Genomic DNA, 9,170 nt, shown 5'->3' with positions numbered 1-9,170 from the left:
TTTTGTCTGTATCCCCCAACCATTTCTCACATGAGATTGGCCTCCTCTCCCCTTGGCAGGTGACCTGTACTTTGTTGGACTTTGTTCAAAGAGCACGGGCTCCATGTTCACCTGCTAAGTATGCCAGTCACATACTCAGGTGGGTGAGATGCACCCCAGTCTCACCCCACTCAGATCATTAGGAGGAAGAGATTGTGTAACCCACAGATTCCAAGATCCCAAGAATCCTGTCACCATCTTGGCTTCTCCCATCTCCCTCCCTGGGTTTTGCCAGACACATGGAAATTCTGAAAAGCAAAGTGCCATTTTCTTCAATCATTTGATTTTGAAAATGGGAGAGATGATACAAAGTTGACTTAGCCAATGCCATTTCTGTGCAGATACGAAGCCCATCGTAGCTGTGATTTAAATACTAATTATATGCCAGTTTCGTTTTAAGGTTTTTTTTGTTTGTTCCTTTATAGAAGCAGTCAGGGGAGTGACTAAAAGCTTATTCATTGGCAGGATTTTTCTTTTGGAAATGAACATGCTGGCACAATTTTAATTGGGTTTTAGTTGTTGTTGTTTTAATTCTCACAGTGATGGCTTGGCTATGTCTTTTGGGACTGCAGAGGGAAACTGGCATCTGGTGTTTGAGGATTCTGGGGATTTGCACCATATTTATGTGTAATAACTATACAGTAAATAAACAGAATGAATAATTAAGTGAATAATGAGTTTCTCGGAAAAGAGGATTCTTCGGAAGACTTCAACAGAAATTCTCACGTGTGTTCCGCCCTCCCTCCTAGGCAGTGAGTCCATGCTGCTCTCACTGTGTCATTGCCCCCGTGGAAACCAGCAAGGACATCTTCCAAGCTGTAATCCAGCATGCCATTCATCAACGTGGTTTGATAGAAACAAGATATTTTCTTCCCGTTGTGAGGAGGTTGGATTTATGTCTCTTAGAATTACCTTTTTTTACTCTAGAGAGAGATATTTGCCTCTTAAAAATAAAATCCACGAGATTAAATTTCATCGAACAGTTTCTCTCTGAGGAACTAAAAACCTGAAATTCAAGGAATTCGCCGTAGCTGGTGAAATTACATTAATGCATGTAAATACCCATATTAACCCATCCAAGGTGCCCTTGCTTCTGGATATGCCCTGGGCCCAAAGCGAATCTTCCCAGAGGTAAAACCACTGTGTAATTACTGTTATTTCATGTGTGTGTGTTCGTGCATTCACTCATTCATAAGTTTTTGCCTTCTCTCATTCATTCAGCAAGTTATTGAGCACCTAATGCATGCCCAGCACCACACCAGGCTCTGGTGATACAAGATGATGAGCAAAACCAGACCAGTGCCAGTCTTTCTGGACCCCTCATTCTTACCAGGGAGACAGCAACCACATCACACAATGAAAGGTAAGTTGCCACTGTGACAGGTGCTATGAAGGAGGCCATGTTAGTGTGCTTGGGCTGCCATAACAAAATACCACAGACTGGTGGCCTCAACAACAGAAACTCATTTTCTCACAGTTCTAGAATTTGCAAGTCCAGAATCACAGAATCAGCAAATTTGGTCTCATCCGAGGCCACTCTCCTTGACTCGTAAATGGCCACCTTTTCTCCATGTCTTCACCTTGTCTTTCCTGTGTGTGTGTGCTTGTGTGAGTCTTTGTCCTCATGACCTCATTTTAACTGAATTACCTTTTTAATGGCCCTATCTCCGATACAGTCACGTTCTGAGGTATTGGGGGTAAGGGCTTGAACATACGAATTTTGGGGGACACCATTCAGCCATAACAGAGAGGTATCTGGTACATATGGAGATATTAACAGGGACAGGTCAGATACCCAAGCAGAGACATAGGGTGGGCTTGCTGAGGATTAGGTGGGGATCTCAGGGATGACTAGGAGCTAACTACAAGAAGAGGAGCAGAGCATTCCAGGAAGAGGAAGGATCACCAAAGCCCTCCAAAGAGAGAGTATGGCCAGTAGCAGAGACCAAAGGGAAGCAGACTATGGTGGCTAAAGAGCTGTGGGGTAGGGCATGGCCCCTAGGATGATGCTGACATTATAGAGGGGAGCCAGGCCATGCAGAGACTTTTGTCTCTTTCTCAAGATCAGTGGGAGACCACTGAAGGTTTTTAAGTGAGGACAGAAGTGGCATGCCTAGATTTGCCCTTTGGAAATATCAGTCTGGCTACAGTGTGGAGAACAGACGTGTGGGGTTCTGGAGTGCCTTCAGATGGGCACTGGATACAGGAGAACACTGTAGGTATCCAAGCAAGAAACGAAAGTGGCTGGATTCAGGAATTAGGGTAGGAGCAGAAAGAAATGAGTCAGTTTGCAAGAGGAATGAGGGACAACGGATTAAATATGGCTAGGCACTGGGTGACAGGAACTGGTGATGGGTTAGATCCATTGGGCACTGGGTAAGGGAGATGACAGATTGTCTCCTGCATTCCTGACTCCCATAACTGGGTAAACAAAGTACAAGTCAGTGGGATCAAGTTGAGTCTTAATCATATTGACGTCATAGTCACCAAAGGCCCCTTGGCCACTTTCTTTGCCTCCACACAGATACCTCTCTCCCCTGTACACGCTGTTCCGCTGGCAACACTCTTTCCCACTTACACTTGACCACCCAACCCCTTCACATCTCAGCCCAAGAGCCGACTTCTCAGTACTGAGGCCTTCCTGAATTGCTCAAACTAGGCTACGTGTCCCTTTCACACACTTTTATAACACCTGTACTTTAATTTCAGAGCAATCGTTATAGTTAAAATTACACAGTTACTGGTTTAAATTCTATTTCTACCACTAGAATGGAAAGCCTATGAAGGGCAAGGCCATAACTGTCTAATTAGTACAGCAGACTAGTGTTTCCAGTCTGACTAGAACCCAACTCTTTGGGTTCGAATCTTGACTTCCCCACTTCCTAGTGGTGTGAATTTGGGCAAGGTCTTTTATCTTGATGCACTGCAGTTGGCTTTATATATAAAGTGTGGATTATGACAGCACATTCTTCATAGAATTGTTGGGATGATTAAATGAGTTCATTAGCAAGAAGTGTTTGTAACAATGCTTGACATATAATAAGCACTCAGTAAACATTAGCTACAATTATTTTTCATCACTGTATCCCTAAGTATTTGACGGACAGATGATCAAATAAATGGATGGACCAATGAATAGGTAGATTGAGGAATAGGTAAGGTGAGAAGAAGACACAATCCTTATTAAGCTATGTTGAATGAGCACAACGGAAAAGCAAGGAAACCCAAATAGGTATTGTGAAAAGAGGAGCTGGCCCATTCTTCAAGACTTAGCTAACTTCCAAGATGTTGGGTCCCATGAAGGTAAACTTCTCCTGTATGCTCACTTTCAGGCAGGGCCTTAAGGAATCTCCATCAAACTTTCTTCAACAGTAAACCACATTATTTGTTTCTGGTCTCCAATAGAGAGAGAAATAAATCACCACAACCCAACTGTCCCCTTCTTAATTAAACTGACTGCACATTTCCCAACTTCCCTGTGAATTTTTTTAAAGATAAAATAAAAAACTAAGTTTAATCTGACTTAAACAATAAACTGAATCATTAATTCATTCTTGTGTCCCTCCTCCAAACATTTATGGGATTCCTCTTCTGTGTCAGGCACTGGGATGGGTATGAGGTAGTTACCAAGCCAAATAAGATACCGTCCCGTCCCTGAGAAGCTTGAGTCCTAATAAACATCATAAAGAGATTTTACATAGATATTCATGATAGATATACCTGATCAAAATAAAGCAAATACAGAAGCAAAAGCTGTTTTCTGGACAGAGGGCGGCAGACTATTACAGATCCTCCTCCCTGTAACTCTTGCTTACCCCGCTCTGATGGGTCTTCAGCGCGGAAGCCACCACGTAGGAAAGCCGAGGCTGCTTAGTCCCAGCCGGAAGGTATTTTCATTGCTGTGACTCTACTTATAAAAGCAACTCGTGTCTCGTATCTTCTTTTTTGCCCAAAGGATTCTCTTTCTGTAATTTATTACAAAATTCAAGGCCATTTCATTAGGGGGAAATGCGCCATATCATTATTATAACAACTCCCCCTATTTTTGTTCAATTTTGAAACTGACAATCTAAAGACTATTTTTAGCTCAGTCATGTGAGATTGTTTGTTTCCTTCTGAGAAGTTTTTCCTTCGGACTAGTTAACATGAATTTTATGCTCACTTATTATGTCACATGCTCCAATTCAATTTATTTTAAAGCAGATTCTTTGCGGGAAACTGTAAAGCTAATTTGAATTGATTCTTTAGAGATTCCATTTTAAATGACGTGCTATAAAATTGGCAGACAAAGTGAAAAAATGGAATTGAATTTTCTTCTTCAGCTACTCATTGGATTCAGAAATCTTGCTTTTAGACACTGCCAAGGGTTTTGATATAATGTTTTATGCAATTTTCATAACATTTATCTTAAACTCCACTGCCTTTAGTTCGGTTGTTCAACTCAAAATGGTTTCCTGATATTTCCATGGAAAAAAAGCAGAGTTCTTGCTACAGGAAGAATTGGGTGCTTTCATACAAACCTCCTGCCATCCACAGGGGTGCCCGTCTGTGAAACATCTGGTGTAATGCGGGTGTTTTAATTCCGGAATGAATATTGAACGTTTGTGGACAAACGTGCTGAGGGAGGTGTGGAATAAAACAGCATCCCCCACTTCCTCCCACTCCGCACAATTTATATTCCTCCCTCTCATATTTGATGGATTTACAGCTTGAGGAAAGCGTGGGAATAATAGGCAAGACGCCCGACGGCTTACTTTCCCATCCTTCACAGCCCCCGAGAGGCGCCCATTGTTTGTCAGGGCTGTGGGCTCCAAGCTAATCAGAAACAGCCGTCACCAAGTGGGGACAAGGACCCCGGTTTGGTACATCTGATTCCACTCGATGATTTATATCCGATTATTACCAATCGAATGAAAAATACATGGAAAACACATGTCTGCAATTTCCCCTTGAGACACACTTGTTTTCTTTGATGTGTTTTTTAAAGGGAGTCTTATTTCACACTCATCTTTCCCTGGGATGCCTTAAATTGCAACTATCATTGCTGTTGACCCAGCTCATCGGCTCACAGGCTGAGGGTCCCCCTTGTGCACAGCCACCACCGAGTGTGGCATCAAGTACTCAGAGTCACTTTCCTAAACCCAGGTTGGCCAGAAAGGAGCCAATCCTTGCCACCCTTGTTTTTGTTCTGATTACAAAGAAGGTAACTGTGTGAAGGGAGTGCACCCATCAGTCAGGGTTCAAAGGGAAAAGCAGACCTCGGGGGCCCCCTTCTCCATTAGAATGGAGAACACAATGCCTAGGGCTCACAATATGTGTAGGGGCCCACAAAAGCTTTCATTGTAATTAAAATGAATGTAATCATCAATATATAATAATGAATCCGGCCTAGATATTTGTTTTTCTACCAAAAGAGCCTTAAAATATCAATTTTAATATATATATTTTTTAATGGAGGAAGGGATCTACAAAGGCCAAGTGTCTCGGGCCCACAAGTCATCATGCTGCCCTGAGCAGAACAGCTATGAGGGACATGGGACAAGGGATTGATTATAGGGTCAGAACTTCTGTGACTATGGGAGCTGGTAGAGAGGTCTAAGCAAGCCCTTGTGGGCTTCTGTGTGTGAAGGTGTAGGTCAACAAGGACAGCAATTGGGAAAAGAGCTGGTTGTGAAGACAGGGGGTCTCAACTAGGATGATTCCCCACCTCTCATTCAGAAGACTTTGGCAATATTTGGAGACCATTTGGCTTGTCACGACTAGGGTAAAGGGTGCTACTGGTATCCAGGGGCCCTGCTAAACATCCTACAATGTATGGGACAGCTCCACACAACAAAGAATCATCTAGAATTCTCAAAAGAGCAATAGTGCTGAGGTTAAGCAACCCCGAGGTAGAGAAAGTAGAGAAAGGCTGGGAACTGCAGGGCTGGTCGGAGCCCATGTCTATCTCCCATAGCCACCAAGTTCAAGGGGGGAGTGACCTGCAGAAGGAGCAGACCCTTCGCCATGGAGCTACGCTTGCACCTGACTGAGGACTTGGAGAAGCTGAAGCAGGAGACTGGGGGGCTGCAGGCCTGGCGAGTCAGCAGATAAGCAGCCATGTACGCGAGCTGCAGCAATGCATGTGCCCTGCGCCCACCGTCAGAGTAGGAGGGCTGCCGCTTCTCTGCAGATGCATTCCTGGAACTTCAGGCTAACCCGCCCCCAACCTTGCATGCCCTGAAATCAGATGTGGTGGAAAACCGTCTCAATGCAGACGGCTGGTGTGCCTTAGACCCAGGGTCGCGCATCAGCATCTGTTATTTCAGAAATAGAGTCATGGCTGGACACGCAGCTGCCCAGACAGACTACATGTCCCAGCCTCCCCGGAAGTGAGATGTGGCTGTGTCACATGACTGAGGGCAAGCCAGTGTGTCATCTCCAAAGAGGGGCCTCCAGACACCGGCTGTGCCCTCCTCCATGTGTTTTTGCCTCCTTCCGAACACTGTCTGGGACCCAGGCATGAAGGCGATCCAGCTTCAACCATCCAAGGACAAAAGCTGAACACAAGATGGAAAGATTCTGTGGCCCAGAAAATCCTTGCCTTAAGCACTTTTTGTTCTTAAGGAGTTCTGAGTGAGCATGTTAGTTACTTATGTTGTAGATGATTAAAGCCAACTCAAATTCACTGAAGAACGGCAATGTATTTGCTCACATCTTTGGGAAGTCTGGGGTAAGAGTTTCAGGCATAGCTGGATCTAGGGCTTCAAAAGATGTGGGGCGCCTGGGTGGCACAGCGGTTGGGCGTCTGCCTTCAGCTCAGGGCGTGATCCCGGCGTTCTGGGATCGAGCCCCACATCAGGCTCTTCTGCTATGAGCCTGCTTCTCCCTCTCCCACTCCCCCTGCTTGTGTTCCCTCTCTAGCTGGCTGTCTCTATCTCTGTCAAATGAAAAAAAAAAAAAACTTAAAAAAAAAAAAAAAAAAGATGTCATGAGGCTCTCCATCTCTCAGCACTGGCTTTCTGCTGAAGTCCAGAGAAGATTGCATTGAGAAACTCCAAGCTTCTAATTTCCTAAGAGCTCATAAATCAGGAGAATGTAGGAAATCCTCTCTCTCAATGTGTATTTTTAATTATACAGAGCAAATGCTGAATGGTCCTGCTGGGGTCACAGGCTCACCCCTGAACCAACTGCTATGAACCCCAGAAGAAGGGAGATTGGAATAAATCTGTAAAAATCAGTCACTGCTACAGTCCACTCGGGAAATTAGCCAACATCACCAGGAGCGAAGACAGTGCCGATGAGGGGGTAAGGTCAGGGAATATCCACTGGGGTTCAAGGGAGGGAAAATCATGCTCAACTAGGGTAGGAAAGGCTTCACAGCAGAGGTGGGATTGGAGCTGGGTGTTGCAAGACTAAGAGTTTAAAAATGGATACAGAAGAAAATACTGTACTTTCATTCCTGACCATTTTCAAAGGCTTGAGCAAACTCAGTAGCCCTGTGGGATGAAAAGGATCATGTTGTTTTTCTTCCCTTTGCCGTTGGTTCAGAAAGAGAAGTGTTTCCCTTTGAGCACCGAGTCCTTCCAGAGACTGACCAAAGTGGGGAAAGAGTCGGGGTCTTGGGACACCAATCTCCAACATGGGCACTCACACGTAAAGCAGGAAGAAACTTTTGCTTCTTCATAACCTGAAGAAAGGTTGGTAAGTGTAACTGGCAGTTCCCTTAATCACTCCAGAAAGGCTTGTTATATAAATAAATGATTCAAATATGAAGTGACTTACCTTAGGAAACATGCATTTCTTTTTGTTTGTTCGTTTGTTTCTCATGTTCCTAGCATGGTTTCCTTCAGTTTGGAGTGGAATGAGTTTGTAATTTTAATACACATGTATTAATTCCAAAACTCCCTGGTGTTGGGATTTTAGGAATACGTTTTTATTGAGGTTTCATGTAGCTTAGCGATTTCCCAAGCAGTCAGGCCACCAGGGCCTGTGGCGCGTTTCTGCAGTAAAGGGGTCAGACCTTTGGGATGGAAATGCCTCTGTGGCCAACCACAGGGCTACTGGCTGCATCAAGCCAGGTACCCTAAAAGGTGGTGGTGGTGGTGATGAGAATGATGATGGTGATGACCATGACAGCAGCTGGTGATCTTATAGATGATGCAGCTAGGATATAAGCCCCATTCTCCCCTGCTCTGAACAGACTGTTGTATTGTCTTTTTTAAAGAACTGAGGTACCTTTCATTGGTTCAAGAGCTGTAAGAGCATCTGGGGATTTATTGTTTCTGGTTATTTGATGATGAAATGATTTCTTGGGATACAAAGTTCTTCTCGTTGGCAAGTCTTCACCTTCGTGCCGGGCGTGGGAGATGTACTCCTCTGTGCCTTAAGCTGACTCTCTCTGGACAAGTTTGTCCTTAGAGCGCCTTGAAAGCAGGTCAGCAGCCCAGCCTTTGTCATCTGTTTCCTTTGGGGGCCGAGCCATAACATTCCCATAAGGACAAGAGTCCTATAGGGATTCCTGACTTCAGGGGGCTAGAGCCACATAAACCACTCTAACTTAATTGGATTGATTTGACTGGTGGGGTAGATCGTATTATTGTTCTCAATCATTGGCTCCCCGTTTTAATTCCCATGCACTGCCATGTGACTTGCAGTGTCTCATATGCTGGAAGCATACTTCTCCATCGCCTTGACATAGAGTTTGGTGCCGTGACTTGCGTTCTCATGAGCAAACAGAGATGTGAGTGGAAGAGACTAGGTGCCAGGTAGGAGCAGAGGCTTTAGGAGACTTCGCTCTTCCTCCCTTGCTCATCTGCCTCCCTTCCTTTCCATCTGCCAGGAGAGTGGCTTGTCCCCGTTTGGTACTGATCTTTCAGCCTAGGTTCTCATATGTAAAGTGATATTTGTTGTTATAAGCTACTGAAATTTAGGCTTGTTACAATGACATAAGTATGGGAAAACTGGTACAAATGCCCACTGACTGCCCTAAACACTCCAGTGAAGAATGGTCCAACTCTCTATATATGTGGATATAGACTAAAGTTGTGACAAATCTATCAGGAAAAATTAATCCTAAACATAAGAAAACTAAGGCACTCTAGTCAGATTAAACCAACAATTACAAGAAGCCAATTTTGCCTGTGAAATTT

General features: G+C 44.3%; 1 long non-coding RNA gene across 1 annotated transcript; it reads left to right on the top strand.

Annotated features, from left to right (window-relative positions):
* Positions 1–1,332: 1,332 nt before the first annotated feature.
* LOC117796019 lies at positions 1,333–7,711 on the top strand. The gene is made up of 3 exons (XR_004620312.1): positions 1,333–1,402; positions 7,159–7,326; positions 7,570–7,711. It is a non-coding gene; the product is annotated as an uncharacterized LOC117796019 (long non-coding RNA).
* Positions 7,712–9,170: the final 1,459 nt, after the last annotated feature.

Source organism: Ailuropoda melanoleuca, chromosome 14 (assembly GCF_002007445.2).
Source record: "Ailuropoda melanoleuca isolate Jingjing chromosome 14, ASM200744v2, whole genome shotgun sequence".
NCBI lineage: Eukaryota > Metazoa > Chordata > Mammalia > Carnivora > Ursidae > Ailuropoda > Ailuropoda melanoleuca.
Note: the sequence above shows the minus strand (reverse complement) of the source record. Positions and strands in the feature narration are given on the sequence as shown.